The sequence below is a fragment of the Lemur catta genome, chromosome 3, assembly GCF_020740605.2.
Source record: "Lemur catta isolate mLemCat1 chromosome 3, mLemCat1.pri, whole genome shotgun sequence".
Taxonomy (NCBI): domain Eukaryota; kingdom Metazoa; phylum Chordata; class Mammalia; order Primates; family Lemuridae; genus Lemur; species Lemur catta.
Window position 1 is genome coordinate 48,256,442 of NC_059130.1, and position 24,671 is coordinate 48,281,112.

At 34.8% G+C, this 24,671-nt stretch overlaps 1 pseudogene; it reads right to left on the bottom strand.

The window, feature by feature from the left end:
- Nucleotides 1–23,348: 23,348 nt before the first annotated feature.
- On the bottom strand, nt 23,349–23,478 carry LOC123636073 (annotated as a pseudogene).
- Nucleotides 23,479–24,671: the final 1,193 nt, after the last annotated feature.

The window sequence follows — 24,671 nt, forward strand, 5'->3', positions numbered from 1 at the left end:
AAAAGAGATGGGAAACGACTATAAATACAGGTGTTAGCTTGCTTGCCTGTTGCTCACCTCATGCTGTGCAGGCAGGTTCCTAACAGGCCACGGACCAATACTTGTACATGGCCCAGGAACCGGGACTGCAGCTCTGGAGCCTTCCATTAATCCTCTATTCTGGATAGATTTCCCTCTAGATGTATTGCACAGCTGTTCTTGTGGGGACTTCCCTTTCTACTTGTCTGTGTTACATTCCTGTTTCTCAGACCCCATGTCTTCTTTGTCCGTTTATTGCCTTGTTTCCTGGATGACATCCTTCAATAGCTTTCAAAGAAATGGAGAATGAAAAATATAGCTTTTAGTCTTGTTTATTTGAAAATTTTTTACTATTCCACTGAATTTTAAAATTTTTGGTTGCTAATTTTTAATTTCCAAGTGCTCTTTTTTATCCCTTTATCATAGCATCTCTTTTGTATTAGAAATGCAATAAATTTTATCTTTTTGGTGATATTAATAGAAGTTTCTTAAGACTTTCTCATTTTTTTTCTGTGAGATTGTTGCAGTCAGCATAGTGAAAGAATAAGCCCAAAAGAGTGAAGATGGTGGTGCAATAGCAGAAAATTTTAAACTGGGCTGATGTAGGGCAGTTACTGGTAAAGAGAGAAATAATTGGCTAAGATCAGATTGAGGGTAAGGTAGTTGGAGAGAAATGTGAAAGGACTGAGAGTCCACGGTATAGGAAGGATTACTTATATAACTCTGAAATTTCCAAGAACCAAGACAGAAGTAGCGTTAGAGAAAGTGGCAGTGAACTAGGAGCTAACATATTCCAAGAATGAGAGTGAATCACCCACTGAGGCATTCATTTATAAATGATTGCAGTAACGAGTGGGTAGTAGATGGAATTTTTTAATATTATGAAATTCAAAAATGTGCATTTTTCAGGAGGAGGGAAGAATAATAATCTGAAAGTGGTGATGAGTAATGAGGAAGATGTAAAATTTACCTCCCCTCCCAGTGACATGAGTGTATGAGGGAAAACAGCTACAATTTGAGAGCACTAAGTAAATTCACATCTTCAGGAAGAAGCCAGGTTTCAATTAGAGCAAGAAGTATAAGAAACTGTGTGTCTACCCAAAGGAAAAGAAGTCATTTTACCAAAAAGACACCTGCACTCGAGTATGTATTATAGCACAACTCACAATTGCAAAGATGTGGAATCAACCCAAGTGCCCATCAACTCATGAGTAGATGTACAAACTGTGGTGTATACATAAATATATAAAATACCATAGAACACTGATCAGTCATAAAAAGGAATGAATTAAATGTCTTTTGCAGCAATTTGGATGGAACGGGAGACCATTATCTTAAGTGAAGTATCTCAAGAATGAATAAAACAAACACCACATGTACTCTCTAATAACTTGGAACTAATTGATGGGTACATGTGGGCACAGAAAGAATAAAAATCACTGGAAATCAAAAGGGGGGTAGGGGAGGAAGGGAGAGGTAAAAACCTACCTAATAGGTACAACGAACAACATTCAGGTGATGGACACACTTATAGCTCTGACTAAAGCATTATAAAGCTATCCACATAACAAAAACTTTTGTACCCCCTTAGTATTTTGAAGTAAAAAAAATACAAAAAAATAATGTGGAAAACTAAGCTAATCTCTTTATTTCAGCCAATGATAGCTGTGGTCATCCTGAGTATTAGACCTTGAAATCTTAAGAATATTACTATTTACCTTGTGGAAACTTATAATGCTTAAAACAGGCTGAATAACTTGGAGGGTACAACTTCTTGTGTTTTGTCCTAGATACCCACGGTCACAGCCACAAAGTGATGGCAAATGATGTTTTTCTAGGTCCCTCCAATAAGGTATTTGTGTAAAGGTATTTGTGATTTTCATACTTGCTATGATAAGGAGAAAGAAGGTCAAGAGAGTCAAAGTCCACTTTATAAAAAATATCTAACTGCTTCAGCACAGGAATTTGAGGTTCTCTTGGAAGCACTATATAAGATTTAAATAGAATGAGCATAAAAAAGAAAAGTATAAGCAGTGTGTAGAGAAGAGTGTAAGGATAAGGTACATGCACATATTATTTCCCCTATTACTTGGTACACTCAATTCTGAAATTAGTTTGGAAAAACATGTTGGCTTGATTTTTGAACTAATGTCCAATGAACAATTGGTTTGAAAGGGAGATGAGTATTTGATTTATTTAAAATGAGGAGCTCATGACATTTTCCTGTCCTTGGGAAAATGTATCTGAAGAGTTTAGTCCAAAGCAACTTATTTAATTGATAGAGTCTCACCACTCTAGGTACAAATTAAATGTGTGTGATAATAAGAATTCTTGCAGAAAAGCATCCTGCTTAATTTTTGAGACAATGAAGTTACTGGCTTCCAGTTTCAGAGATCCTGAATGCTTCATGTTGGGAGAGTGCCATTTATGAACACGGAATTAGGTAACTTACATGGTCCTGAAGGTGTTTAATGGCATGCAAGCTGAGGAACAGGCTGTGTGAGGGACTCTGGACATAGGCTAACACTGTGGCTGGCTTCTCCGGGGGAAATTCCCGTCAGCCCTTAAGTATTCAAGAATTGAATAGACATTAGGGACCGGATGTCAAGAGGCATTAATGAGAGACCAGTGGCCACATATCAATGCCACATAAATAAAGATTCTGACACACTCTGGTCTAATCTGCATTTTATCTCAGGTGTTAAATATGACCAGTATGGAAGGTCACATGGGTTTGGGGGAGATCAAATGAATTGTTCTATCTTTTTTTTTAAACTCTCTTGGGATATAAAGTCTCATTACTTTTTATTGTTGTTGTTGTTTTTGTTTTCTTTTCTTTTTATTTCAGCATATAACGGGGGTACAAATGTTTAGGTTACGTATATTGCCCTTGCCCCACCCAAGTCAGAGCTTCAAGCATGTCCATCCCCCAGACCGTATGCACCGCACCCATTAGGTGTGTATATACCCATCTCCTCCTCCCCCCTCAACTGCCTGACACCCAGTGAATGTTACTACTATATGTGCACTTAAGTGTTGATCAGTTAATACCAATTTGATGGTGAGTACATATGGTGCTTGTTTTCCATTCCTGTGACACTTCACTTAGAAGAATGGGTTCCATCTCTATCCAGGATAATACAAGACGTGCTAGATCACCATCGTTTCTTATACCTGAATAGTACTCCATGGTATACATATACTACATTTTATTAATCCACTCATGTACTGATGGGCACTTGGGTTGTTTCCACATCTTTGCAATTGTGAATTGTGCTGCTATTAACATTCGAGTGCAGATGTCTTTTTTATAGAATGTCTTTTGTTCTTTTGGGTAGATGCCCAGTAATGGGATTGCTGAATCAAATGGTAGTTCTACTTGTATCCCTTTCAGGTATCTCCATATTGCTTTCCACAGACGTTGTACTACTTTGCAGTCCCACCAGCAGTGTATGAGTGTTTCTATCTCTCTGCACCCACTCCAACATTTACTGTTTTGGGACTTTTTGATAAAGGCCATTCTCACTGGAGATAAGTGATATCTCATTGTGGTTTTGATTTGCATTTCCCTGATGATTAGAGATGTTGAGCATTTTTTCATGTGTTTGTTAGCCATTAATCTATCTCCTTTTGAAAAGTTTCTGTTCATGTCCTTTGCCCACTTTTTGATACGGTTGTTTGATTTTTTCTTGCTGATTTTCCTGAGTTCTATATAGAGTCTAGTTATCAGCTCTTTATTGGATGTGTAACGTGAATATTTTCTCCCATTCTGTAGGTTGTCTCTTTGTTCTCGTGATAGTTTCCTTGGCTGTGCAGAAGCTTTTTAATTTGATCAGGTTCCATTTATTTATTTTTGTTGTTGCTGTGATTGTCTTTAGGGTCTTCTTCATAAATTCTTTGACTAGGCCAATGTCTATAAGAATTTTTCCAACATTTTCTTCTAGAATTCTTACAGTTTCATGCCTTAGGTTTAAGTCTGTTATCCACCATGAGTTGATTTTTGTGAGAGGTTAAAGGTGCAGATCCTGTTTCAGTCTTCTACGTGTGGCTATCTAGTTTTCCCAGCACCATTTATTGAATAAGGATTCTTTCCCCCAGTGTATGTTACCATGATAATCTTATTCTTTCATACTCATATCGTTTTCATTTCTTTCAGTTCCTAGTTTCCAATTTTATTTAAAAGTTTTTATGTCAATTAGCTTTTTATTTTTAATCATTTTTAATCCTTTATATTTGGGTTATTTTACTTTTACCCTTAACTTTTTGACATATTTATCCCTGTGCTTTCATCGCCTCTCACCATCAAATCTATCATCCAATGAGTCTATACTAACACCTTCTACATTCCCTTCTGTTACAGTGGATAACATAGCTATTTAAAGATCATTTCTTTGACTACTACACCGGATCTCAAACCTTTTGCCCAAAAAACAGCTTGGCTCCTGCACTTGCAACTTCTTGATTTTACATTAGTAAATGTTCTTTACCTAGTAGATCATTTCCTTCATCATATAAACATGTTGTGATATCTCCCATTTTACAGGAAAAAAATGTCTCCCCTGACTTCATATCCCCTTTACCTATTGCACCACTCTTCTATTCCCCTTTATAGTAAACCAACTCAAGAATCTGCTATACTGGGCTACCTCCTTATCTTCTCTTACAGCTTTGCATGCTTTCTCTCTTTCTCTTACCTGTTTTTTTTCCAAGTGATTTATTGTGAAATATAGCATGTATATTGGAGCACATAAAACACATATGTATAGATCAAAGGAAAATAACAAAGTCAACATTCATACATTCATCACCAAGATTACAAATGGAACATTACCAGGATCTTAAGGCCCCTTTCTAATCCCATGCTCCTCCTTATATCTAGAGGTAACTACTATCTCAGCCTTTTAATTAGGAGTATTTAAACCATTTTCATAGAATATTATTATTGATATACTTACATTTAAATCTTTCATCATGTTAACTGTTTTATATTTGTTTTATCTGTTCTTTGTTCCCATTTCCCTCTTTTCTCCTGCTTTCTTTTGGATTTTTTAAAATGACATTTTATCTTCTTATTGGTTTATTAGCTATAATACTTTGATATTTTAGTGAATGCTTCATGGTTGATAATATTATTTTTAACTTATTACAATCTTTTTTCAAGTGATCATATATCCTTCACATATAACAACCTTACAACAGTATACATACATTGCTCCCTTCCTTGCTATATTTGCATATATTTTACTTGCACACATGCTATAAACCTCACAATACATTATTATATTTGTTTAGACAGCCAGTTATTTTTAAAGATATTTAAATAATAACAAAATATGTCATATATTTACCTTTGTACTTACCATTTTTGTTGCTCATTATTCCATGTAGATCCATGATTCCATCTGGTACGATTTTCCTTCTTCCTGATAGGCTTTTTAAAGACATTTCTTGTAGTGTAGGTCTACTGCTGGTACATTCTTTTAGCTTTTATATGTCTGAAAATATTCTTATTTTTCCATTGTTTTTGAAAGGGATTTTCTGTGGGTATAGAATTCTAGGTCAGCATTTGTTTTCTCTTTTTTCAGTGCTTTAAAGGTATTGATCATAAACCATGCATTGTTTCCACCAAAAACTCTGCTGTACTTTTTATTTCTCCCTAAGATTTCCATACCCTATGTAGTCTTTATCTTCAGTCCTCTGTATGCAGTTGTCTTCTTTCTCTGGCTACTTTTAAGATTTTCTATTATCACTGGTTTTAAGCAAGTTGATTATGAGATGACTTAGGGTAATTTTCTTTATATTTCTTGTATTTGGAGATTATTGAACTTCTTGATATATGGCTTATAGTTTTTATCAAATTTCACAAATTTTGAGCCATTATTTCTTCAAAAGATTTTCTGTCTCATTCTCTCACTCTTCTCCTTTGAGGACTCATATTTCACATATATTAGGCAGCTTGAAGTTTTCCTTCAGCCAGTAATGTTCTTTTTTCCCCCCTAAGGTAGATTATGTATACATATATATATGTGTGTGTGTGTGTATTTTTTTTATTTCAGCATATTATGGGGTTATAAATGTTTAGGTTACATATATTGCCTTTGCCCCACCTGAGTCAGAGCTTCAAGTGTGTCAATCCCCCAGATGGTGCTCACAGCACCCATTAGGTTTGTATATACACAACTCTGCCTTCTCCCTGCCATCTGCCCAACATCCAATGAATGTTACTACTATATGTGCACTTAAGTGATGATCAATTATTGTCAGTTTGATGGTGAGTACGTGTGGTGCTTGTTTTTCCATTCTTGTGATAATTCACTTAGTAGAATGGGCTCCAGCTCTATCTAGGATAACATAACAGGTGCTAGATCACTCTTGTTTTTTGTGGCTGAGTAGAACTCCATGGTATATATATATATACACCACATTTTATTAATCCACTCATGTATTGATGGGCACTTGGGTTGTTTCCACATCTTTGCAATTGTGAATTATTTTTCTATTCTCCTCTCTTCACTTCATTTTGGATAGTTCTATTACTGTTTCTTCAAGTTCATGAATACTTTATTCTGTAACGTTGTATCTGCTCTTGGTCCTATCTGGTGTACAGTAGTTTCTTCTTATCCACAGTTTTGTTTTCAGTAGTTTAAGTCACATGCAGTCAACTATGGTCCAAAAATTATTAAATAAAAAATTCCAGAAATAAATGCTTCATAAGTTTTAAATTGTTCACTGTTCTGAGTAGCATGATAAAATCTCACACAATACTGCTCTATCCTGCCTGGGATGTGAATCATGCCATTGCCCATATGTCCACACTCTTATGTGCTACCAGCCCATTAGTCACTTTGTAGCCATCTTGGTTTTCAGATCAACTGTCATGGTATCACAGTGCTTGTGTTCAACCCTTATTTTAATAATGTCCCCAAAGTGCAAGAGTAGTGATGCTAGCAATTCAGATATGCTAAACAAAACATGTAAAGTACTTCCTTTAAGTAAAAAGATGACAGTTCTCAATAATTAAGGGAAAAAATGTATGCTGAGTGAGGTTGCTAAGATCTGTGGTAAGAATGAATCTTTTATCCATGAAATTGTGAATAAGAAAAAAAAAATTTGTGCTAAATTTGCTGTTGGACCTCAAACTGTGAAAGTTATGGCCACAGAGTATGATAACTTATTACAGTATATTTTTATAATTATTCTATTTTACTATGTTGTTGTTAAATCTCTTCCTGTTCCTAATTTATAAATTAAACTTTATCATAGGTATGTGTGTTTAGGAAAAATCATAATATATGTAGGGTTTCATACTATCTGGCATTTCAGGCATCCACTAAGGGTTTTAGAATGTATTTTTGCAGACAAGGGGGACTACTGTATTTTTCATCTCAGACACTGTAGTTTCCATCTAGAATTTCAACCTGCATATTTATTAAATCTTCCACATATCAATTAACTTTTTGAATGAATGAAATGTAATCATAAGAATGGTTTTAATGTCTTTGCTAATTCTACCATCTTAGTAGGTTCTGGGTTGATTTCAGGTAATTGATTATTCTCATTATGGGTAAAGTTTTCCTGTTTCTTTGCATGCTGGGTAGTCTTTGACTAGATGTAGAGATTGTTGTTTTTATCTTGTTGTTGGATATCTTATATTCCTATAATTATTCTTCAGCTATGTTCTAAAACTCAGATTACTTGGAAACAGTTTGACCCTTTAGAACAGTGGCCCCCACCTTTTTTGGCACCAGGGACAGTTTCATGGAAGACAATTTTTCCATAAACCAGGGTGAGGCGGATGGTTTCAGGATGATTCAAGTGCATTACATTTATTGTGCGCTTTATTTCTATTATTATTACATTGCAATGAAATAATTATACAACTCACCATAATGCAGAATCTAATGCCACCACTGATCTGACAGGAGGTAGAGCTCAGGCAGTGATGCAAGCAATGGGGAGTGGCTGTAAATACAGATGAAGCTTCACTCACTCACCTCCTGCTGTGCGGCTCGTTCCTAACAGGCCATGGACGGGTACTGCTTCACAGCCCAGGGACTGGGGACTGCACTTTTCCTTTAAGACTTACCAGATAGACTCAACGTAGCATTTAGTGCAGTGCTGATTATCCCTCACTACTGAGGCAAGACCTTCCTGAATACTCTTAACCAGTGCCTTATAAATTCTGTTTTCATTCTGGCTGGTGGTAGTGGGTAGCATTCCCATTCATGTGTGAGAACCTAGCATTGTTTCCTTTATCCCTTACAGATCATTCTTTCTTCAGCCTTGAGTAATTTCCTCTCACACATGGTGATCTATACTCTCCAGCATTCTCTCTGTGGGGACCTTCTGGAGACCTCTTGTTCTTTCCCTCCTTTCTGTCCATCTGGCCCATAAGCTTCTGCTGCTGTAGTCTCTCCAGCCTCTCAGCTCTGTCTCCTCAGCTCCAGGAAGCAACTGGGCTGTGTGCTTCACTGTCCTCTTTATGCACATCCCAGAAATTCTCTCTAAGCTGTAGCAATAGTGGGACTCACGTCTTCTGTTTCCCATTTCTCAGGGATAACTAGCCTTTGCTGTACAGTGAAAACTCTTGTTTTGTAAATACTGTCTGTTTGTTTGTTTGTTTGTTTGAAGTGGGGTGAAATCAGGTCCCTATGACTGCATCTTGAAGTTGCTTGAGAACATTGAACTGCACAGTTTTTTTAAAAATGAAATAATATTGTTATGTGACTGCTCAAGAACCAGAGAAAGTTTTGTTACATCAGAGTACCCAGAGAAGTCTTGGGACATGCCCTGAATTTCACTCATGATGCACAGAAGAGCAAGCTATTTCTTCAATGTGAAAGTTAACATATGCAATGTAGTAGTGAACATCTGTGTTATGTTTCTTGGGCCTGAGTACACAATTAAGAAGTGATTTTGTTTTGGATGGTACTATCTGTGTATTAAGTCTACTTGATGTAGAAAAGACAGAGAAGGTGGTTAACTAAATTCTAGTGGGAATTTTAAAAGAAATTATCTCTGTCTATCTATCTATTTATGTAGTGCATATCTGGCTTACTTTTTTGTTGTTATATAAGTTAGGATATCTTCCTCTATTCTGTTTCTTATAAAATATTATCATATCTTTGTTCCACCAAAAAGGTAATAATTTTTATGTCAAATTTAACCAATTTTTCTCTAAAATTTAGTTTTTGCTACCTTGGTTAAGAAAGTCTTTCTATCTCAAGTTCGTAAAATTAATATCATTTTCCTAGTTGTTTTAAAGGTTTTTTTATTATGTTTAGATTTTTAATTCAATGTAAAATTACTTGGTATATAATGCATGGTGAATGCTATGGTTTCATCAATTTTTCCATAGAAAAAGCCAATTGGGCCCATGTTTTTAATGGAAAATAGTGTTTTCTTAATTAAATTGAAATATTCTATCTGTCTTATACCAAATTTACAAAATTGTTGTGCCTGTTCCTGGGTTCTCTACTCTCTTCCACTGATCTATCTACCTAATCCTATGCAAAAAAGACACTGTTTTAATGATTCCAATTTTTTAACACATCTTAGTATTTGTTAAGTTCCTCTTCCAAGCTCTTTCCAAAAGTTTCCTAATTTATGTGAATTTTAGAATGATTTTTTTTCAAGTTAACCCAAAATTATTCTTTGAATTTTTATTAGAGTGGCATTGAATTTATCATTAATTTGGGTGAATTGACATCTTTGCAGTGTTGAATCTTATCATTCATGAAAAACGTTTCTCCCAAGTTGTTCAGATCCTCTTTTTTTATTCTTTAGTAAAATTTTATAGCTTTCTTCATAACATTTTTGTTACTTTTTTCCTAGTTAGTTTATACTTTTTATTGCTACTGAGCACATGATCTTTGTTTCTATTACTTTTTCTATTTGCTTATTGCTGGTGAATGGGAAAGATATGATTTCACATGTTGACCTAATGTCCAGAAATCTTGCTGAACTCTCTTAATATTATTCTACAGTTTGTCTGTGGCTTCACTAGTATTTCCTATGTAGAAATATATATAATCTACAAATAATAATAATCTTATCTTTCCATTTCCAATCTGTATACCACTTATCTCTTTGTCTAGTTTTTATTGCATCAGCTGGGGCTGCTGATATAATTTTGACTTGCATCAGTGATAGTAGATATTTTTGTCTTATTTCTGACTTTAGGGGAACTGCTTCTAAAATTTCACCAATAGAAATGATGTTGGTTCTATGATTTTCAAGTTGTGCAAATGCTCTCTTCTCTTAGTTTTTTAAGTGTAGCAGATATTATCAGTGTCCTGTCTGTGTCCTTGGTTCTTACAATTTCTACTCACACTAACGATACTTCCAGCTCCCAGTATATGCATCTCTTGGTCTTAGGACTCTCCTTTTTTCCAGTACTTATGGGATGTCAGAGTGTGGTCAGAAGTGGTGGACATTGATAACACCTGGAAGCAGCCTTCTACCATGACTGGTAGGAGTTGGTAGATAAATATCCAGACCGCTTGCCCCTTAAGTGGGCTGACATTGAGATATGTGTTCTACAGTGCTTCCTAAAGTTTCTTGGTGAAATAAAGTTCAAATTATCTACAGTAGGACATTTTTGATAATACATGCTTTATTGGATTGCTTTCCTCTCTTTCTCACTTCCCGGTACCTCTGCCAGTATTTTCAGAGATCATCTGCTGAGCAAAAGAATTACGTTTGAATCTTTGTGTCAGGATCCTTCAGAGGGAACCAAACTGAGACACAAATAAATATCAATATTTATATTATCTATCTTTATATAAAGCAAAAGGGTTTTGAGTTTTATTAAACGCTCTTTCTGAATTTAATGTGATGATAATGTTAATACAGTGAAATAGATTGATACATTTTTGTCTTATATCTCATTTTAGAGACTGGAGTTCCTTTTTCTATAGTAAGATTTATTGAGGTTTAATTTACACACAATAAAGCTCACCTGTGTTAGGTGTACAATTTAATGAATATTAACAAATACAGTCATGTTACTTCTACCATCATAAACAAGAAATAGAACATTTGCATTGCAACCAAAAGTTCACTAGTGGCCATTTGTTGTTAATCTCCTTTGCTTTTTCCAGCCCCTGACAATGAATGCACTGTTTTCTGTCCTTACAGATTTCCCTTTTCAAAGTTGTCATATAAATGAAATAATAAAGTACATAGACTTTTAAATATAGTTTCTTTTTCAAATTATGTTTCAGATCATATGTTTTCATTTCTTCTTGGGTTAATATATATTTTGAGGATTGCTGAGCCATATGCTTAGTGTATGTTTAACTTCATAAATATACAAACTCTTTTTAACTATTAATTCAGTTTCTTTTATACATATGAAACTATTCAACTTATCTATTTCATCTTGAGTGAGTTTCAGAGTTTTTGTCTTTCAAAAATGTTGTCCATTTCATTTTTGTGGAATTTAGTGGAAAAGTCACTCATTATATCCCTTTAATTTTTTTATTATTCCTGGGCTAGAGTGGAGTGGCATCTTCATAGCTCACTGAGCCCTCAAACTCCAGGGCTCAAGCAATCGTCCTGCCTCAGTTTCCCAAGCAGCTGGGAATAGAGGCATGCGCCACCATACCCAGCCAATGTTTGTATTTTTTGTAGAGATGGGGATCTTGCTTTTTGCCCAGGTTGGTCTCAAACTCCAGGCCTCTAGCGATCTTCCCACCTTGGCTTCCCAAAGTGCTGGGATTATAGGCATGTGTCACCACATCTGGCCAGCCCTCTTTAATATTCCTTGATGTGTGTGAATGCTAGTAATGGACTCTATTATCTCTTGATTATATAAAAAGATCTTTATGTTGCCTATTTTAACTGGATATATATAATTGTGCTTAACAAGTTCCTTTCTTTTTTCTTTCTCTTCTTTCTTTCTATTTGTGATGAATGCATTGAGTACAATTTCTTCTAAGTGATGCTTACTTAGCTGCATCTCAATATATAATCATTGATATATAATGATTTCATCATCATTCAGCTTTAAATATTTTTCTCTCTCCATCATAATTTCTTTTTTAATTTATTTTTTGTTTGAGCTAGAATTTTGTAATTGTAACTTTCAAATAGACTTTTGTGGTCTATAAACTTTTTTCTGTAAAAGGCCAGATAGTAAATATTTTAGGGTTTGCAGGCCATATGGTCTCTGTCCAACTACTCAACTCTGGCATTGCAGTGCAAAAGCAGCCATAAATAATATGTAAATTAGTAATCAGGGCTGTGCTCTAGTAAAACTTTATTTATGAAAATAAGCAGTGGGTAATTGTCCCACAGGCCAGTGTTTCTTTGCATTTTATCTCAAAGTTTCTTTGGATACTATTACAACTTACTTTGTAACCTAATATATGTTAATTTTTATCAAAATGTTTTCTGTATGTGTTTAAGAAGAATGTGTTTTTTTGTGGGCATATTTGTACATGTATGTTTCAAGTTATTTAACTATATTATCATGTTATTTAGATAATTTATATCGTTTTTGTTTTATATTTTCTTTTATAATGTAAATAATGAGCTTCAAAATTTAAATACTTTCAGAGCCTTTTTGGAATCCACAGGTAATAATATGATGGAAATATAAATTATTTCTTCAAGTGTAGTTAGACAGATTTTGGATTTAGTATTCCAAATGGAAAAAACTTGGAGAGTTCGCTCATATTGCTAGTCTAAGTCCATATATAAGATATTATTTTATATTTAGCCATTATTCTGTGCTTGTTTCAACCTTCCTCGGATGATAAATATGGTCTATGAAAAAGCTATTCACTATCATTTTACTTAATCTTTTAAATAGCCCCTTGGAGGCTAACTGAATTGTATTCAAAGTAGGACTGGTGAGATTATGGGATTGGGAAGAATAAAAGAGACCAGATGTTCCTAATTTTATTCACTATTTCTCTGCTACTTAAGGTTCTCTTAAAGTTCTCTTACAAACACTGAAAGAAATATTCCTAAGTCCCAAACAAATGGTTTGATTTAAATAGCACCATTTCTGAAAATTACAGCCTGTTTTATATATTACATTTGCAGACAAATCTTGGCTTTATACTTCTAGTCTTCTACTATGGGTACACCAAATATTCATGTTCAGGTCAGTGGGATGGTATATAAAATAAAACATTAACAGAGGGCAGAAAATATAAAGATAGAATTTAAAAATAAGACTACGAAAAAGTTTAGTCTACTGATGTTCAAGTTGTGGTGCTGCCAAATTCCTTAAATTGAACTTCATGGCAGTCAAAACACAAATGGTGAACACTAATCTAAATTTTCCATGAGGAAAATATGAACTTATTCCTTAGGGGAAAAAAAAGGTTTTTCATAATGTTCAGGAAACTATTTGTCTCAATTTTTTTTCAAAAAAGAAGATACTTTATCACACGAGAATAAGCTACTCAATAACTTCCCTGTAATAAATGTAGTAATGGTGTCACACAGTGGTTTTTACTTCTCTGCCTCCATGCAAGGTTTCTGCTATTCAGAACTCTAGCATGCATCGTTTGCAATGTGTTCTATTAACACGTGAATGGCCCTCATTGACAAAATTTATACTGCCCAGCTATACTGAGTTCTTGAGATATGCAAGCCAAGGCCACAACACTTGAATGCAGCTTAGTGAAAAAGACAAAATTACTTTAACTTTGTTGAATAATTCTCCCTTAACAATGGGCCAAAAACTAAGGGCCATAAAAAGATTCAGACTACTATGCAGAAGAACCTAACTTCTGCCTCTTCTAAGTGGCATACAATTTGAATAGCTGTATGATCTTGGGCAAGTTAATTAACTTTTCTAAACCCTAGTTTGTTCATACATAAAATGAAGGTACTATGTGTACTTGATTCATAGGATAGTTATAACATTTATATGAGAAAAATTATATAAAAATTTCAGCAAAATATAAAGCTTTTTTAATGGATTTGAGATAATTCTTAGACTTCAATGCAAGTCACTGGGTTTCTGGATGCTGATGGAAATACAAATATTTAATTCCATGTATACTGTCCTATATTGGTTTTTATTTGAATAAAGAAAGAGTTACTTAATTAAAAGCTAATGAATGATTAGCCCTTATAAAGGAAGTATAACAGATTATAAACACAGGCCCATATTTAGATTAGGGAAAGTCATCTGTGGTTATCCTCTCTGGAAAGGAACCTATAAAACCCAGTGTCAAGTGCTGTCATTGCTACTTAGTGGATGTGTGTTCTTAGGCACATAATTCAATGTCTCTTGGTTCATTTCTTCATCTGTAAAACTAGGGGGCTGCAGTAGATGATTTCTGAGGTCTCATCTGTGCATTCATGCTGTATGATTGCTTGCCTCTTGTGGATGCTTTTTTGAATAGCTTTTTGAATAGCTCAAAACAACAGCATCAACAAGTTTTGAATCCATCATGGCCCAGAAGTCTAAGATTAGTGGGATATGAGACAGTAAAGTTACAGTGTATCGACAAATCAATATCTAACTGCCATTTTGCTGTCTTCAAGATACAGCCCTTTATATCAACAGAATGATACAGAGCTCTTTATTGGAAAGCAATCCAAGAAAGAGTGATTTAGAGAAAGAAGGTCAAGGAAAGATAAACAAAGTCAAGGAAAAATATGAAGGTGACTTAAAAAATTGACCCAACTCAGGAATCAGATTGATGTTAGTATTTCAGCTAATAGTTACTAGTTTCTAAGAAAATTTCCCCTGCAAGAGGAAAGCAATGTTTGAAAGAATATAAATTTTATTAAATATCTACAAGCATTTAGAAAAGGATATGAGAGAAAAAGAAGACAGAAAAAACAAACCGTATTGAAAGCAGTGAATCCCTTAGGTTAATTTAGCAGTAGAAATTAAGTACACAGGTTGAACAAAGCTCTTTGTGTGCAACTGAAGCAGCCACACCTACCAATGTTTTTCTTTGTTCCCTTAGCCAGTCTAATTGCTTCCTGTAATAAAAACATGAGAATTACTTACAGGTTTTATTTGTTTTAATATACGAGTGAAAGATATCATTGAGTTGCTAGTAATCTTTTCCATATTTCATGAACAAATAAATTGGGCAGTTGTCCAATCAGAATAAAATAATCCCTGCACTCTAGGGAAAACTCCATGTAATTTCCTTACCCTACCTTGCTGGGGTGATTCAACTTTCCACACAGAGTTTGCATTGCATTCTCTTTGATTTTTATTTCCTATAACTTATAAAATAGTGGAATGGGAGAATGTGGAAGATTCCTTTCTATTTTATTGTGAGGAATAGATCTGTTGATATATGGTGGGCTGAAGGAAAAAAAAAATGAACACCTTTAACTGATCCCAAATACGGTATTTTCATTGATGATTCTCTGGTTCTAAAATCAGAATATTTTGGTTTAACCTTAGAAGAATTGGAATTTTTGTTTTTTAGCTTACCACGGAATTTTCCCAGCTGGGGATTCAAAATGAAATTTGTGATTTGTAGTTGGTTCAACTTTCTGTAGGTTTCAAATAGAAACATTGAAGTCTTGTGAAGAATGATGAACTGTCATTGATTTTTACCTGAATTATCAGATATGCCAGTGGGACAATAGCTAAACCTCTAGGAGTTTATATCACTCTTTAAAAATTTTTCAAACCCTTCAAAATCCAAAAAAGAAAAATCAGTGACAATCGGTTTAGTGTTAAGAACTCATTCCACTTGTGTGATTAGGGAAACTAATCATAATTTATTTTCTTACTTAGTGTCGAGTATACAAAGAAAAAATACACTAGTAAACAATATGCATCCTCCTTTCTGACTTAGGCAAATCTACCACAGATACGATTGTGCAGCTTGTTTCTATAGTTACCATTTTTATGATATTTTGATTCTGTAAATCATTTGTCAATCAATATTTAGAGTGTTTTTTTGCATCTTCCTAAATTTGAAAGTCTGACAAACCTTAAGCCTAAAATGTTTGCCAGGTGAAATGCTCTCAAGTCCTTTATTTATTTATTTATTTATTTTTTTGGCAGGATCTAAAAACATTTGCTGTGACCCCCCAGATCTAGAAGTATTGATTTTTTAATGGGTACACTTTTCTCAAATGGAGTCCATTGCTTAAATCCAACATCCGCTCCTTTGTTGAAGGAGCAGTTTCTCATTTCCAAGTAAATACTGTTCTTTTTGCTATTGATAATGCTGTGTTTAAGAATCTATATATTCTATCAAGGAAATTTAAAGTTGGCCTTCTGTGCCAGAAAGCAAAGAAGCAATTGGATGTTAATAATCAAGTTGTTACAGCTTTTATCTAAACAATTTTGAGCTTTATTCTACATAATAAACATACTTCATATCTTTTGAAATCAGGTGGGTAGAACTCCCCAGATTGAAGTAGACAGGACCACCATTTTTTTTTTCATTTTGTACAGATTCTATCAAGAAGATAGGGACTACAGATGTTGTCAGAAATTAAGCTTTCTTATTCTACTTTTTCAAAAAATGAAGAAAAGCATTCTAACAGTGAGAAAGTCGTGATGTTCATTTGATCCAGAACTTACAATCATTCACTTTGTTGATCATATAGCCCTAGACTATAGGCCAGTAATCTGTGGTATGTGGTTGTAGATCCTGAAGAAGATCAAAGGAGCAGTCAGCCGAAGGTGCAAGGCAAATTGTTAGGTCTCCTGTATGCTATGGTATGCTATGTTGTAGAGTTTGGACTTGATTCTGAAAGCTGGAGAACTATTAAATGACATTGAGCAGGGGAGTGTATTAATGAATTGCTTTTTTGTTTGTTTTATTTTTAAAGAATTCATTCTGGAAGTTCTATGAAGAAAAGCTCACAGGAATAAGCAGACACCATCTGACCAGTTAGAAAGCTCTCTTAGCAACTTGTTAAAGAAACCTGAATGCATAATGAATGTAGCAACTGTGGATTGATGTAAAAGGGACAGATTGGAAAGTCTTTGAGAGAATAGACTAGGTAGCACTTATAGTTTGATTAGATATGGGAATAAAAAAGTTTCTATCAACTGTGACTATAGATTTTGATTGGGGCAATTAAGTGGAATTCGAAGTCTTTATTTATCTTATATACCAACACAATTTTTCAAAAATGATGTAAGGTGGCTTAGAAAGAATTATAATTAAGAAGATTAAATATCAAAATTTCAAAAAGAATGAAAGACAAAGGAAAGAAAACAAAAGAAACCAAACGCAACAAAAAGAGAAGAAAATGAGGCAAATGGAGAATTATGATATTATTACAAAATAAGATAGAACCAGAAGTGACATGTGTATATAAATGTATTTAATGAAGGCCTATAAACTTGCCAAAGGTGGGTCACAAATCAAATTCGCACAAAAGTGTTTAGTAGGTTATTCAATAAGGGAAACATAATCAGTAACAAGATCCATGCAGCTGCCTGGAAGGTAGCAACAAATCCACATTTGCAGAAACTTATAATCATTTCCGGTTGTACAACCAGAGAAATTCATATCCAGGAAGTAGTATCATTCCCTGTAAGAGGAAAGAGAAGGAACAGATTTTACAGGCAAATAAGTCTGAATTCAGTCTAGCCAATGAGTCACATCTTCTCTTTTTAAATGGATTTCTTACTTCTTTCAAATACTTCCTCCTCACTGCCCAACACTTTGTGCTCTTCTCAACTCCTGTCTGTGAACCAGGAAATAAGCATTTTTGAGCATCTACAATATACTTTTGCCAAAGATATTTCCCTTGCACAAATGGCTTTCCTCTTTTTCTCTCTGCCTTACTAATTCTCTGTCTCCTGATTCAGCCTGATTTATTTCCTAACTCATCAGTGCAGTAATAGAGTGTATCTATACTACACATTAGCAACTGTATGGGCTGGGCTCCATAGGTCTTAAATATTTTAAATCTTATTTCCTCTGCACTTGCTATTTGTTAGGTAGATAATGAGGGATTCCAGGTCTCCTAGGGACAAAAGTGGGCACCTTGCCTTTGTGCAATTGCCTCACCTGAGAAGAAGGACAAGGGTGGGCCCCAGGCCCTCTGTTTTGGTCTTGCCCCACCTTAATTCTGTCCCGAGCAACTGCCATATCTGGGGTAGGAGGGACACCCTACGAATCTGCCTATCAGAACTTAGTAGGCCAACTGCAAAAGAATGCAGAGGACTCTCTAGTGCATGGGCCAAGCGGTGTAGGTACAATAGAGTCCAGAAAGTGACCTAGAACAAACCACATGCGTAGTATGTGGATAATTATCTCATCCCACCTGACACACTCAGAGCCTTTACCCACTTCCTACACCCAGGCTGATTATGCCTCGTGGGGGCAATCACTCAAAGGAATCCAGTTAGTCCAAGGGCTCCGGAGAGGGCAGATGGTACAACGTCAGTGGTCCACTACCTGGCCGAACAGCAAGCAGGCCCAGAGGGCAGGGAGAAAACAGGGACACACACCTACCTTTCGTAACCTCAGGGCAAGAACAATGGATCTTGTGCACAGGATAAGAGATGCCAAGCAAATCACAATGACAAATGCATCAAACACCAGGAGGAGGTAATGGAAATTTTCTATATTTCAATTATAGTGGTGATTATACAATTGCATATATGTATCAGATGTCATCAAATGGTACATCTATTGTAAGTTATACCTAAATAAATGTGAATTTTGAAACAAATAAAAGCTGCAGGGCATCCCACTCAGCACTTTATAAAATTTACTGAGTCATAAATCCTTTTCAACGGTAAAATTTATTATGACCCTTTAAAAGTCTTTAAAAGTTTTTTAAGAATTTTTGCATAGTATTAATATATGATGAAGTTATTTGAAGCCAAATGTTTTGGGCCAGTTTATTATTCCATATTTTTATAAAATTAGTTTTAGTGCAAACAATAGTAATAAAAAAATATATAAAGAAAACTTTGGTCTATTGAAAAAATGTTCCGTATTTTAAATTAATTATCAACAGAAAAGTATGTAAGTATGCATTTCAAAATAACATTAAATTTGTTTGATTTTCATCACTATAAATGTATTTGTAATTTAACTATTTGCTATAGTATCAAATACAGAAAAACAGCTTTCATGACTTGATGAATTTCTCTTTGGAATTCTTGTATTTCTTAGTGTTGCAAAAATGAGGGTTTTTTTAAGCATGTATTTTGTCTCTAAAAAATAGAAAAAGGGGAAGTTTTGTTCAGACAGTTATGTGTCAATACTTCTCAAAAAATTAGAGATTGGAGGTTTCTGGTTAAGTGAGATAAATTAATTATGTGTATATTCCTCCTGCTCCTCTTCCTTTTCCACTAAAAGGAGAAGAAAAATTGCATAAACTAATAAAGACAAAGAATAAAAGAGGGTGCTATAACGGACTAGTGATTTCAGCAAAAGCTGAGGCTAAGGAGCAGGGGGATGGTAACTGACTGAGCCAAGCAGAAGGAGATTCAGTCTCTTGTTCCTGCAGAGGGGGCCGCTGGAGCAAGCTGCCTGGCTACAAAGAGCACAAGAGGTCAAGACTTGGAGTTACTTGGTCTAGCAAACAAATAATTAATGAGTGATGTTAAAAGGGAAAAATTTAATGAGGAATATAAAAATAATAATTTGGGACCTTAACTTTAAAACGTTGCCTACGAAGGGAGAGTTGGGAGGGGGAAAAATAGACCTTTACTATACACGAAAAAATGAACTACTTTCTAGGATTTCTACCTATTTGCCTGTTACTCATTCCTTTATCCATTTTCTGTTCCCAGTATTGTTTTTAATTTTAAACACAGTCAGAGGAAAGTAAAAAGTCTGATCCAATCACCCTGCTGGACCATTCCTGTTAGCTTTGAAGGAGGGCTCCCAAGACTGAATATTGTTGGGAATATTACCAGACGTTTCAGGGCACCCAGGTACCAAAGTTATCAGAAGAGTATAAAATCAATTGAGATAGTAAGGAATAGATCTGAGAATAAATAATCTAAAGGACAGAGCAAAAGCTTCTCAGCAAGAAGTGTGTGGATGTTGGGGAGTCAGAATCATGGTGCAGAAATCAAAGCAGACAAGACCGTGATTGAAAGAAGAAATACTGACCAAGGTCAAGGCTGGCAGGCAGGAATATCCAGGAGAAACATGCGAGTGCTTTGAGAAAATGTTGAGGAAAAATGCAGTTGATGCCATTTTCTGTACCAAATAGGAAGTTCATACAAATTGATTGCTAATAAAAAAAATATAAATAAGTGTCGGTCAGTAAATCAGTCAATCCCATGTCATGGACAGTCCAGAGCTAGTGAGAGTGAGTAAAAGAATTAACCTGGTTGAAGAAGGGCTGATAAGGGATCCCATTTAAAGTTAGTAGTCCCTGCTTCCTATAGGATAAGGTAGTTGGCTCCACCCATCTTTATGAGCTCTGTTATAATCAATCAATATTTGTGCAGCAGCCTCTGTAAATTCTACCAGAAGATGACTTTCTCAGCCATGGTTTATGTGGTCAAGTGTCATGGCCTTGATATTATTTCTATTTGTAGGCACACATATAAACAGTCGTTGTGGCAGACTTCAAAGAGCTCTACATTTTAATATTCAGATGTTCAGCAAAGTATGTTAGGATTTGTCAGTGTGCCAAGATAATTTCCTATTAAATATTACAGCATAATAAACACCTGGTTTGATATTTGTCATTTGCTATCTTAATTTTTGCACCTCTATAGATTTTTTAACACATGAAACACCATCTCTACTAATTTCCAACAAACACCTTTCAATATTAAGCAGAAACAGTACCATATTTTATATTTCTAAAAAGTTGAACCTAAGGGATTTGTTCAAGTTCAATGGAGTAGTAAAGTCAGATGTATGATTAATTCAGCCTCTTAAAAATATATCCTTTTATTCTCTCATACAAACATTTCTGTTTTGTGTGTATAGAAATGTAGAAATGTACTCTTAGTCAGATATGGTGGCTTGTGCCTATAATTCCAGCTACTTTGGAGGCTGAGGCAGGTGACCACTTGAGGACATGAATTTGAGACCAAAGTGGGCAATGTAGTGAGACTCCATCTCAAAAGAAAGAAAAGAAAGAAAGAAAGAAAGGGACTCTACATTGTATTCGTAAAATAATATGTATAAATGTGTATTTGTAGTCCTAGAGCACTGCTCAGTTCACCTGATCCTTCTTTAGAAGATTGATTTTTGTCAATACAATATTTTAACCCTACTGCTGTAGGACCTCAATTTTTGACATTTTTAAAACCAGCATTGGATATATGAGGGATCTGATCAAATTAAAAAGCTTCTACACAGCCAAGGAAATGATCAATAGGTCAAATAGACAACCTACAGAATGGGAGAAAATATTTGCATGCTATACATCTGATATAGGGCTGATAACTAGAATCTAAAAAAGCTCAAACAAATCAGCAACAAAAAAAAATCAAACAATCCCATTAAAAAGTGGGCAAAAGACATGAACAGAAACATTTCAAAAGAAGATAGACTAATAGCCAATAAACATATGAGAAAATGTTCAACATCTCTAATCATCAGGGAAATGGAAATCAAGACTACAATGAGATATCACTTTAACTCCAGTAAGAATGGCTTTTATCAAAAAGTCCCAGAACAACAAATGTTGGCATGGGTGCGGAGAGATAGGAGCCCTCATACGCTGCTGGTAGGACTGCAAACTAGTACAACCTCTATGGAAAGTAATATGGAGATACCTCCAAGAACTAAAAGTAGATCTACCATTTTATCTAGCAATCCCACTACTGGGTTTTTAACCAAAGGAAAAAAAGACATTCTATAAAAAAGACACCTACACTCAAATGTTTATAGCAACACAATTCACAATTTCAAACATATGGAAACAACCCAAGTGCCCATCAATACATGAGTGAATTAATAAAATGTGGTATATACATACCATATTTTTTTACCCAACCATAAAAAAAATGGTGAACTAATACCTCTTGTATTAACCTGGATGGAACTGGAGACTATTCTTCTAAGTGAAGTATCACAAGAATAGAAAAACAAGTACCACATGTACTCACCATTAAATTTGAACTAATTGATCAACACTTACTTGCACATATGGAAATATTAATAACATTCATCGGAAATCAAGCTGGTGGAAAGGGGGAGGAGAGGATGGGTAAATTCACACCTAACAGGTACAGTGCACACTATCTGCAGGATGGGCACACTTATAACTTTGACTCAAATGGTACAAAAGCAATTTATGTAAACAAAATATTTATACCTCAGTAATACTATGAAATTAAAGAAAAATAAATTCAGTAAACAACAACAAAAAATAAATAAAATCAGCAATACCAGCAATCTTATTCCTGGATGTATGTCCAAAAGAAAGGAAAACAGTATATTAGAGAGATATCTGCACTACCATGTTTATTGTAGCACCATTCATTGTAGCCAAGACATGGGATCAACCTAAGTGTCCATCAGTGGATGAATGGATAAAGAAAATGTGGTACATATACACAATGGAAAATTATTCAGCCACAAAATAGAATGAAATCCTGTCATTCGCAACAACATTGATGGAACTGGAGGACATTATGTTAAATGAAATAAGCCAGCCACACAGAGACAAATATTGTATGTTCTCACTCACATGTGAAAGCTAAAAAAAATTGATCTAATGGAGATAAAGAGTAAAATGATGGTTACCAAAGGCTGGGAAGAGTAGTGGGAGGATAAAGAGGAAATGTTTGTTGGTTACAAGAAGTACAGTTGGATAGAAGGAATAAGATCTAGTGTTTAGTAGCATGATAGGGAGAATTTATAATTTATTATATATTTCAAAACACTATGGGAGTGGAATTGGAATTTCCTTAACACAAAGAAATGGTGTTTGAGGTGATGGATATTCCGATTACTCTGATTTGATCATTACACATTGTATGCCCATATATACACCATAAATTTGTACAAGTATTATATTCATAAAAATTAACAATAAATAAATAGATAAATAAGTAAAAAAATGAACAGTAAATGTACTATCATAATTTCTAATTAATGTGTTATGAAATCTATAAAATAATAGATGAAGTGGCAACAGGTATTTATGTCAAAGAATGATTTTTTATTATCTATGCAAAGGGTTTGATTTTAACTTGTACTATTGAATTAGGTTAGGATTTTTTTCTGGAAAAAAATAAAATATGAAACACATTTTTATTTCCTTTCCACAAGGATATTACTGTGTAAAGGATACAATTGGATATTGGAACAGATGATTCAAATTTTCTGGACAGAGAAGAGTAGAAATAGCAACTCTGGATAACTAGGTAACATTGCCACATTTCTTTTTCTCCTTCTCCTCCTTCTCCTCCTCCTCTTCTTTCTCCTAATAGAGGAAAGTGTGAGAAAATTTTCCCACATTTGGGGAAATTGCAGGGGTCAGCACATTCAGAGAGCGATGGATAAGCCTCTCTCTGGGAAAATCACCTTTATGAACATAATATCTCCTCTGTCAGGTAAGCGTCTACCATATATCTTACAAGAGAAGTTTTCCTGATATAGGATGCAATTTAACACAATGCAAGTGAGCCTGCCCATCTGGAGACTGCAGGACTGGGAGGTGATCCAATATTGCTGAAGTTAATCAGTACCTAGCCTTAGCAAATAGTTAAATATACTCAAAAGAATTCAGAAAAGTGGTCTGAAATCAGAGAAGATACATTTTTACCGAGATCACTAAACAGAATAGTTGAAAGGAAGCCTTTATTTTAGGTTCTGAAGGCATTTTGCCCAGCAAGACTTTTCCTTCTGCTATCCTTCAGATCACCCAATGCACTGAGCAACCTAATACAGAAGGTGACTTTGGGGAAGAGGAGACCAAAAAAGGATAGGAGAGCAGAGATAACAGCACTTAGAACTGTGCGCTAAGGCATATGATAGACATTCAATTAATACTCTTGTATGAGTGAATAAATAGATAAATAAAAGAATAAAGTTTGGAGAAAAAAGAAAAGGGAAAGGATTGGGGTTGGGGAGTGGCCAAAGGGACTGATGGCTTTTGAGAATAAGAAAAGAGCTTTGACACTGGCTGCAGTGACTCTACTGGCAATGGGTGGAGCTATTTAAAGATGACAGTGAAGGACCCTTTGTAAGACAAGGGAAACTCACACATGTGTCAGCCCTTGTGAATGGCTTCTAATTCTCAGGAGATTTTTGCAATGTTAAAAAGGCTCTGAATTCCTGAGTAGAAAAAATGAACATAATTATGATGTGCATAGGCTTTTGAAGTCAAACAGATTTGGGGTCACAATCACACTCTGTTATTTCACAGATGTATGATTTATCTCCAGCAAAATGACTTAACTATTCAGAGTTCAATGGAGACGCTATATATTACATACAATGCTCTGTGATATTTACTGGAAACATGGTAGGTACTCAAAAAGTCTGTAATTAAAATAAGCACTGTGTGCATAAATAACCATTGACAATGTATTTCTACATTGTATAGGTAACTCTCCCTTATTCTGATTTAGTTTTCTTTTAGTTTAGATGGTTCTGTGTTGTTTTCTACATCAATTAAAAATCTTCCAACTTCTGCTGACCACACATGCAATTAACATAAAGCATTCTTTGCTGGTCCTGGTAATCAGGTAATTCTATAGACATAGGGGATTTATGTGTAATGTTAATAATGATTATCTGCTGCAAAAAATA